The following is an 11050-nucleotide window of genomic DNA, read 5'->3' on the forward strand; positions in this document are numbered from 1 at the left end:
GTTTTGTATTTCTTACGCACTATATTATTCATAAGCGCTGCGCTATGTGAATTCTGTATTGCATATGTGCGTGTATGACCATTTAAATGTCTGTAATCCACCACTATTCTATATGAATGGTCCGGTTTAGCAACCGGAAATAAGGGATTATTCATCGGCGAGACACAGGGCTCAATTACACCCTGGTACTCCAATTGTGTAAGAATTTTCCTAACTGATGCCCTAGCCTCAAATTTGATAGGATACTGCGGCTGTGGCTGAGGTTCGCCCTTTATTGGAATTACATGATAAGGTGATTGTCTATCCCACCCCACGTTATTTCTATATAGGGAGGGAGCCTGTGCTAGAGCCCATGTTTTACTATAGGACTCCGCTAGTTCTCTCGGAACAAGTGGTGAGAAGGAAAGTGTAATAACCTCCTCTCCAACCGGACAGTCGCGAACAAAGTCAGGTGGCCAATCCTGTTCGGCCAGCAGAACATCATATGATTTTACCACGTGGTCCCAAAAGATGGAGTGTACAATGCGGTCAATGTCCCCTTCTAATCGTAGAGTCACTTTATATACTCTATCAGGATCAGAGACTCGCATATCCGCCGTTTCGACTTGTATGAAGTCATCAGTTGCTTTCACCTCCAGATGCTCTAGAAGACTCCAGCTAACTATTGTGACCTCTGCCGCGCTGTCTAACAGTGCCAACGCCCATGTCTTGTTCGTCAAGAGAACTCTCTTCTTGAGCGGCATGTCGAACTGAGACTGCTGCCACTTTCTTCTTTTTAAATTGCTGCTTTTGTTGCAGAGGTTTCTCTTCTTGTTTAATAGAAACCTCCGTTGAGCGTTGTGAATCCTGTCTTGGTTTCACGTACTCCGTTCTCCGCTCTGACCGCCCACCTCTCTCACTTCTCTTCTCTGAGGAGTCCTGAAAGGAACGAGATTGGCGTGTATCAGTATATTGATATCTTTCAGGCGTCTTCAAATTATCCCTATTCCTGAGATTATACCTATTCTGCGGGGTCTCCGGTTGCGGAGACTGTCCCCCATCTTTCTTAGGTGTTTGCTGTTTCTTTTCCAAGCGCTTTTTAGTACCCTCAGGTTGCTGTTGTTTAGCATTGTCTTTATTATTTTTACCCTGTAATTGGGGGTTTTGCGGTCTAGCCCCTAAGCTATCGCGACCAATACTGGAATATGTCTCTGCTATTATTCTCAGAAGTTCCCGCTCCTGATTAATCTGCGGAACGTCCCGAAGACGCATTCGCACTGCTAGTGCTACTGCCTCTCCCTTGAGATTACTCAAAATAATTGAAGAAACTGCGGCAAAATTACCCATTAACTGCATGCCCAAATCTAAGGCAGGGGCAGCCCAATATTCATCTTGAATTTGTTTAAGCACTGCCGGTAAATTAGCTAATGTCGGTGTACCGTGTGCCGTAGTGTAGAGCGCGGCAAACACCGTGCCCCAGGTATTACAAAGGTCCACCGGAGGAACCATCCCATACGGCAAACACATCGTCAATATTCTATATATATCCTGAGGTCCCGTATGGGGAAATACTGCTTCCAGCGTATTAATTTTTTGCGCCAGCCAAAATGGAGTTTCCTCACGTTTAGCCGGTACCCTACCCATAACTGAGTGTACAGTGGCCGGATTGATACCCGGAACCACCGCCTGTGGGTGCGCCGGAGCAGCACGCGATGCGTTTGTTTTTAGTGTCTGCATGACAAACTGAACTAATCGTCTATATGTAGCCGTTAAGTCTGTATATAAACGACGAACTTCAACCACTGTCAATTGAGCAGCCAAAGGATGAGGTGTATATGTAGCCAATAAAGGCCAGGTAGGACCATCATTACTCAGTGGACCTAACCTAACTTGTGCTACTGTGTGTGGGAGGGCACCATCAAGCCAATTATGGTGTTCTTGATAAGATAAAGGTATCTCTAAGTATGCATAAGCCCTGTATTGTCCAGGGACATTCGCAACAGTGTATTCGTGAAAAGTGTTTGTACCCCCATCAACTTCTGGAAATACGACCCAAGAATAAAAAAGTTCTGTTCTATAGGCTATATGGGCGTCCACCACAAAAGTGACCGGACCCCCCTGGACCGTCAGGCCATGTGCTATCAGATGTCCTGTGAGCGGTTGTCGCATATTGATTGATATATTCACTACATTAGGATTCGCCATTTGTAAAAAATAGTACTAGGTCAGAGAAGGAACACCAATATCTGGGTTTTCCTTTTAAAGTTCAAGCTCGAACAACCAACCACTAAGTAACAGGATGTACCTATCCCGTGGTGGCGGAAACCCTCAGCCCCACGGACGTCTCCGCTTACGGAACCGAGGAGTCAAAATATATATGAGACCGAGAGAGTCAGTCGGACCTAAATATTAGAGCCAGACCAATCGTTGGCGGCGCCATGTCGCGTGGGCTCTCATTATCCTAAATGAGACTACTGGATTTCTAGGCAGCAGGATCGATAACGGTGTGGGGGACTGAGTCTGACCCACGTGTAAGGAACTCTGTCACCCTAAATCCGGTTTTTGGTCTGGCTAACTAGCAGTGCCTCATTTCTCCCACAGGGAAGAGATGATTGGGCAGCCGAGCGCATGACATCTTTGGAACTTCTCAGGGAAGTCGTGGTCACTCAGATCCAAACCAACCCTCTCATTTACAGTATGATCTCATATACAAATGACAAAGGCAGTATAAGTTTTATATAATGTTTTAATAAAATGACTGCATTTTAGATAATAAGGCTTGAGCCGCAATAACCAGAACCATACAACACAGTAGGATTGAAATAGTCACCAGGAGAGTAAAACATAAGAACAAAGCTATCATGGTGTCTAATAGTTTCTACTCTCCCTCTCCTTGGTCTATTTCGAGCACAGCATGTTAAGCTTCTAACTTGCCTTTCTGAGCAAAGGCCTGTGATCTTGGTTCAGCATCTGCAACAAGGCAGTCAGCGTCTAGTTGTGGTTCCCTGGTCGGAATCTCCCTCTTGCGTGTATTGGGACAAGGAAGTGTTTTTATAACTAACATGTCAGCGTGATCACAAAATGTCCCTACGCAGAAATGCCAAAGACTAAACTCCTACCACGTCTATCGGCAATGTACCAGACTGTATCCTTGACTGAAGCACAGAGTGAATGTGTTATGGAGAACTCCAGTGCTGAAGTAGGCTAAACAGTGTGATATGAATATAAAACAAGACCGTAGAACTGGCTATTTGAAAAATAACAGTACAAAGCCTAATAAAAAGTATTTAGAGCAAAGTGCACAGAGGCTCTAAGCTGCAAGCAAATGCATAAAATATATCCAGGGCAAAGTGCACAAAGGCCTAAAGCCTGAAAGCTAATGCGCAAAGGATATGTAAAACTAACCACACTATATCGGCAATCGTGCAATTATTGGTGTAACAGGGTCAGTCTGCAAGGCAAGAACAAAACCGCCCCAAGGCAGGATAACATCAAGGAATTTTTGAAAGGCAAGCCCACGAAAGAGTGAAAGTGATGGGCGTTGTTAGAAGCCCACAATACTAACAACAGGTCAAAGCTCTTGCGCACTCGAACTAAAAATGGCTGCTTCCTCGAGGACATTTGTGAATACACAGAAGAGTTCTGAAAATCAAGTTGTGTTGAGAAACAAAAAGTTTGAACTATTTTAAACATTTGACTTTGTGCATTACTAAGGCTAAGAATTGTTTTCATTTAAACGTATTGTTAATCCTGTGATGGAACAAAAGGCATTCTCTTATTAAGACAGTCTTCCACCTGAGATGCATATATGATTATGGATAAGGTATTAAGAGTTCTCGATAAGTGATATTTGAAATTCTGTTAGGAACCACAGGATGATGTTTTCTAATTCTTTCTCCACTGGCACAAGGAATTAACTAGAAACTAAAATTATACTGAGCAGAGAAAACATGGTAAAGAATCTAAAGGTATTTATCTGACTAATATGAATAAAGTATTTAAGAATGCATATAAAATGCGTGGGGCTTGGCCACTTTCTCCATTATGCTGGCTTGACGGAGTTTGCCCGGCAGACCTAGATTGCAAACCCTGCGGCACTCGCTGCGTCAGGTATGCTGGCGGCCAATATGTACTGTGGGTCAGGGCGGCATTTAGTGTCATTGCTTTATGAAGCCATGGTGGTAGATGTTTCCACAGGCTTTTGTGGGCTCGATTGCCATGGGACACTGATCTTGGGAACCCGCTTTTGGATAAGGACTGGAACGGGTGTGTGCCCTGACACAGTCTCTAGCAATGCTAGATTTAAGTTGATTAATTTTAATTTTCTCCACCATACCTACATGACCCCCCTGGCTTTGAGCCCTATATCTCTGTATCGCGCCGATGGTTGTCCCTGTTGTGGAAGTGTGGAGGCGGACTTTTAGCATCTGGCCTGGGGCTGCCCACAGGTGAGGGCTTATTGGACTATAGTGTTAGATAGATTTGTGCTTACCACAGCTCTACAGGGTGATCCTAAAATGCAGTTTTGTCTGCTGGGGAATATTGCTAGGTCCAAGGGGTGAAAAATGGCTTATACGTTCTTGCAGCTGGCCTTGGTGTTGGCCAGCAGGCAGGTGGCTATCTCCTGGATGGGGAAGGGGGCCCCTTCGGTGGACCTCAGGGATAGGGATGTGGTAGAGTGGTCATTGGCGGAGGAGCTGCATGTGAAGCATAGTAGAAAGATAAGGAGCTTCAGCATGAGTTGGACGTATGGGTGGCCTTGTGTGAGTGCTTTGTGAACCCTGATGGCACGTGCTTAAGTGGTGAAGGTACTGACTCGGATTCATAGAAGCATAGTAGTCTCTATTGGAATTGTCACTGATAGCATTGCTTAGCTGTGCCATAAATAGTCTTTGCAGATACTTGTCTCCTGAACAAGGTTATGCTAATGTAACAGAAGATATGTACATTCCCAATATTAATCATGCTGCATGGTTGTTTCATGATATGACACGGAACAAATACAGTTTTTTTATGTATATAAAGATACATATCTCAGTCTCAAGCGATGAGGAAAACAAAAAAGCAATGTGTGCACTGCATGAAGTAACCTACGCCACTGTAATTACTCTAGGCCACAATACAGCCCCATCATTTTTGCCCAATAGTACATCGGACATGAATCAGCCACGATCCTGCTCCACTAGGAACAGTCCAGCTGCTCACACTGTCAAGCCAGGTCCCCTATGAACGGGAACGGGAACAAAATCAACCCAGGCTTGTTTCAGCCTATTTGGGCCTGTCGATAAGGTGCAGCGACAGTCCTATGAGCACAGATCACTTTAGGCTTACCCACTGCACTTAATGCATCACACTAAGAAAAACATAAAAGTGATGAGTGGATAGCTTGAACTAATCTCAGCCCCTGGAAATCACTTGCAGCCAAATTCCAGTCCATCGCTTTTTTCCCACCATGCCTTCTCAAACATGTATGATACTGTCAAACAAACATTGCAGACTGCTTTAATAACATCTGTGTAGTGGGTATTTATAAAGGGTGATCCTAGTCGAAAATATCAGGATGCTGTAAATGGAAATACACTTGGCAAATGAGTTGGTCAAATTAGTTGACATGTTCCAGGCTAAATTAAGTCTCTGACTGGTTCGCTGTCATTTCCTTATTATAAAACATTTCACATATTCATGGCTTGATAAATGCCATGTCAATGCTCAGGTTTGTACGGGTGACTGAGGAACTGTAACATTTTCTTAACTCTTCTCTATGCATAAGTACTATGTAAAATACACAGAAGATCTTGGAGGTTTTGTATTTAATCTGGTGAACAAATGTACAGTATAGTATGAAAAGTATAAGTTAGCCTTTTGCACATCTGTAATAATTTTTAATGGTTGATCCCTATTCTTATTTTATAAATGTTTATACACTATGAATGTTTATATAATTATGCTGTACTCTTATGTTCTGCGCATTTTACCATTTTTATAACCAAACAATAAAGATTATCATTCATTCACTCACTACCCCATTAACCATCTGGTGTCAGATATGAGGACGTGTAAGGCAGTCTGCTTTTTCCTTCCGTCTTCCTGGCACGGTGTTTTTGGGGATATCAAACTTTTAGTTTTCCATTCAAGGTAAAAAAACATATCCGGAATCTAGCCAATGGAAACCTGAAATCTTTAGGGTAAACAGATCATCAATTCTTTCCTTTTTACCTAGCATTCTGTTATTTGTATTTCTAACAATTCTAATAGGAAAGGGAGAAAAAACATCACAATGCAAGCAAAAAAACGTGATCGGCTGGTATGCTCCCTCCTGTAAGCAAAGACTTCAGATCCATACTTTTAACATTCTGTGACAGAAAGAAGTAAGATTTATGCAGATTTCGAGGATGGTAAATAGCATAATGATAACATCACAATAATTATATCACAGGACACTGCATCATGGGACACACAATTAGCATCTGATTGAAAGAGGAAATTGTTTAATCCACATCCCATAATGAGAAAGGGAACGACGAGGCAGATTGCTTCTTCACATGGCAAGTGTGGACCTGCACATCTGGACCTAGGGCCCCTTCAAGGAATCCCGTGAGATTTTTACTTTCAAATGAGGGCAGTTCTGACAGTGTCTATGGTCCCAAGCTAAGGCATCACTAATTTACGAAGTACTCAAAGCCGGCATCCAAGGTCCCACACTTCGGCGGATTTGCTATTTCCTAACAGGCTGCACCCAGTCGGTCAGCCTGGCCCCTCCCTTCATCAGTGATGCTGTCAACCACATCTCTGGAGTTCCGCAAGGAACAACACTAAGTCCTGCTTTGTTCAATACCTACATACCCCACTTGCAAGCATCATTCACACCCATGGAATCATCATCATAACCTATGCTGATAACACCCAGTTCATACTTTCCTGCTCCGAAAGACACCAAACAACCTGACCAACTTCTCCACTTGCATTCCCGAAGTTGCCAGTTGGATTAAAATCAACAGCCTCAAGCTCAACACTAGATGGAAGCATTAAACTTCTACAAAGACACCTCACTCCGGAATTCCACCTGGTGGCCTGCTAAACTCTGACCCACACTCCTGCCAGCAACCCACACAATGAACCTCAGAACAATAATCAACAACCAACTCACCATGACCGGCCAAGTGAATGCAGTCTTTGTCTCCTGCTTCCTTACTCTCAAGATGCTCAAGAAGATCTTCATACAGCTCTGCACCAACACTCGCACAAGTGTTGCCTAAGCCCTCATCAATAGCAAGCTGCTTACCGCAAGGCACTCAATGCTAGAATTAACACTGAACTGACGAGCAGACTCTAGATCATACAAAACTCAGCAGCCAAGCTCTCCCTCAACCTCCCATCCCACATTCACATCATCCTGTACCTCAAAGAGCTCCGCGAGCTCCCAGTCCATAAACTAGCACTCTTCAAACTCCTCACGCACACATACAAAGCCTTACACACCACTAGTCCCACGTTCCTCAACAACTGCATAACCTTCCACAAACCTACCAGGAACTTCCGTTCAGCCGGACTTGCAATCACACACAACCTCACATACACAGAACCACATCAAGTGGACGTGCTTTCTGCTATCCCACTCCTAAATCCTGGAACAACATGCTCCTGCACCTCAGAGCCACTTTCTCACTTCTTAAATTGCACAATAAACTGAAGACCTAGCTCTCCCCCTTGCCCTGACCCAGGCTTAAGCCAATACAGCTTTTGCTTCAGCGCCAGGACACCCTCCTGTGTGCGCTATACAAATACACATAACAGCAAACAGAGTAATAACTGCCATTTTACTAAAGAATACTGAGAATTTTACAGTCGCTATTTTTTCTGGCTCCTGGCACTGCCAGGAGATCAAAATGTAAATAAAAGGAAAGCATCAGTTTTTTCTGAGAATGGTGGTAACCTTAGACTGTTCTATTATAATCCACCTCCTGCAGCATTTGGGGATGTATGGATACTTAATTAAAAAGAAACGTTGATAATAATCCATGGGCACTGATTGCACGTCATGCACAAATAAAACAAAGTACTGCTCTGATCTACTTATTATATAAGTTACAAACCGAGGTCGAAGTGGGCTGGAACTACTGGGAATCAGCATTACCATACTTTTTCACAAAAGCAAATTTATACCTACACCTTGTGAGAAAGAAAAACGCTTTCTCGAATGGAAGCAGGCTCCTATAAGTGAAACCTGTAACTTTCCTGGAAAGCCTGTACTCAGACAGGAAATAAGTGTCAGCAAAGATCAACATATCTTTTCGGACATATACTGCTTATCCTGAGACTTTATCACAGGAAACGTAGAGTGGATACTTAGGATAGGGGCGGGTCCCTGGGTTTTCATGTGCTACGCAATGCAATTTGTGAGCAGGCCTCTTTGTTCTAGATGAAAGTAAATGTTCGACCATCAGTATTTTGATGTGCACATCAGCACTTGTAAAACCATCTCTGCAATCTCCTGTACTACTCTGAATCAACTGTAGCTCCAAGTACTTGATCTTCCATATGACAAATTGTCACTTCTTGTTTCACATACAAAGCTGCAGGAAAGTCCATGTCGTGTGATGTATTATTCCAGGTCTGTTTTTCTGCTAACTGGATGTATTCTGGTACTTGTAGTTTTTGTTTTTATGGTCTACACACCTGTCAGTCATTAATACGTTAGGCTCATGGCTCTTTGTAGCCATGCCACACATGCTGACCCTGCCCCCTTTGTCATAACTCCCCCGCTCCCACGGCTGTGCTTTCTGTATCACAGTTCCCATACTTTTTACGTCCCAAAAGAGGTAACTGAAGACCTTACCAGTTGAAGTTGGTCTCTGAGGTGATAGTTACATCACTATCACTACATATTTTTTGAGGTACATGAACTAATGTAAAAATCACCTAAAGAAAAATCAAGAATGCAGTTCTTTAATTTTCGATGTACATTCCTTGTAAGGAATACATGTTTATGTAAAACATACGTACAGTTCATTTAGAATTGTGCAATCATATAACATACCACACAAACTTTTATATTGTCGAGTGCAAATTCTTTTCGTCACTGCTTCATAAGAAATTACTGTTTCTATCTGATTTCTTTCTGATTACAATTGAGTCTAACATAGGAAGTAAAACTAATATTGAATAGTAGGGTTAGACGTCACAGTTGAGCCTCCCCAAGGATACTCGAAGTGTTAAATCTAGCCTTAGCATGTTCCTTTTTGAGCTCTTCCAGTTTGAATTACAAAACAATAAGAAACATGAGCAACCACAATGGGTACTATATAACCTTACGGAATTACTGGAGGCATTAAACTATAATGGCTTTAGTTCTTCTGTTAGCTTTATTTATCATTTTATAGTGTGATAAAATATCCTTTATTTTTGTTTTTGTTTTAACAGCCTTGAAAAAGTGACAGGCATCGCAAAACACATGTTGGCTGGTTTGTGGTTTGAAAGAGTCACTAATGTATTCATTGTACTAATAAAATACTTTGAATCTTCTACATATGTTATTGATTGTGTAAATTACTTTGTAATCTGACAAAAATTGAACAGAAACAATGACTGTTTTATGAATGTGATGAAAATAATTCGCTCTCAATATAAAAGGTTGTGCGTTCTATTACACATCTGTACAAGCCTAAATTAACTATAGTGGGTTGTACATAAATATGTAATCCTTACAACAAATGTACATTAGAAAATAAGGAACTGCATTGTGGATTATTTACTTTTGGTACCTCTTACATTTGTTAATTTACTGAAAAAAATGTTAGTGATAGCACGGTAACTATCACCTTAGAGAGCACTTTGGGCTGAATATAAACTCTGTGATTACGTCTTCTGTTAACTAAGTGTAAAATAAGCTTAGGGTAGGCACAGAACAAATTTGTTAACCTAATTTGGTCACCATGAACTAATTTATCAGTACACGGGGAGAGCTTGCTACAAACGCCTTCAGTAATATTTTTGATTCTCTGAATCAAGAAAAGACAGAGAAAAAATTCAATCGGAAGGTTTGAGAGAATTATTTTACAAATTGAAAAATCTAGTGAAGAATCGTCCAAATGGTTTAATGAACCAATCCCTCACGGATTACACATCACCATCTTTGCATCTATAGAAGATATTAATCAACACACAAGCTGAAAATGAGAGCATGTTATGAAGGAGGCCTCTCGTAATCTGGTTAAAGAATTTATAGAACGAGCTGAGTACAAGATGAAACAATTTAAATTTAAATTGATGAAACTAAAGAATATGTGATCTAAAACTTATGAATGGCACCATAAACAAATTGTAAAACACTGAAAGAAGTTCTTTCAAAATATTGAGAGGTCATCAAACCCAGAAAATTTAGATGAGATGAATGTGATTGTTGTAAGGTATGAGTTTATTCTCATGAGCAAAAAATGTGATCAGCCACCTAGAACTGTGGTTCCCAACCTTTTAACTTCTGGGGATGGCAATTTGTCATCACTGGCACCCAGGGACCGCCAATGAATCATTATTGGAATCGGGACTCCCCCCCCCCCCCCCCTTCCCCCCCCCATACACAGGTAACAACATATTTTATTTCATTTGTAAATAAAGAAAATTAAAAAATTAATAGGACGGCTGGAGCTCTTCTAAATTCAACGGAAGCCACACATTGTCCATTTTATATTCTAGGTGACATACATGAACTGCTCCCACGAATCAATCTGAGGATACTAGTTAATTTTTAAGCCACCAATTCAAAATTCCTTGACAGTTGCAGTATGTTTTTAAAATGTAAATGTAGCCACTTTATGTATATACACTTTATTAACTTGTTAATGTTAGTTAATTTTATAAGCGGTCATGGACTGCATGAGGAGGGCCCCCAGACCACAGGTTGGGAACCACTAACCTAGAACAATACCTTCAACTAATGTTAGTCCTGTGACCTTCAGTGACCTGGAAACCAGTGGCTCAGAGACTGACATAAATAGTGAATGATGAGAAAAGTTTACAGTAAGACCAGGTTCTTTTTCCAGCCAAACTAAAACAAACGAGACCAACACAAAGA

Source organism: Pleurodeles waltl, chromosome 12 (genome assembly GCF_031143425.1).
Source record: "Pleurodeles waltl isolate 20211129_DDA chromosome 12, aPleWal1.hap1.20221129, whole genome shotgun sequence".
Taxonomy (NCBI): Eukaryota; Metazoa; Chordata; class Amphibia; order Caudata; family Salamandridae; genus Pleurodeles; species Pleurodeles waltl.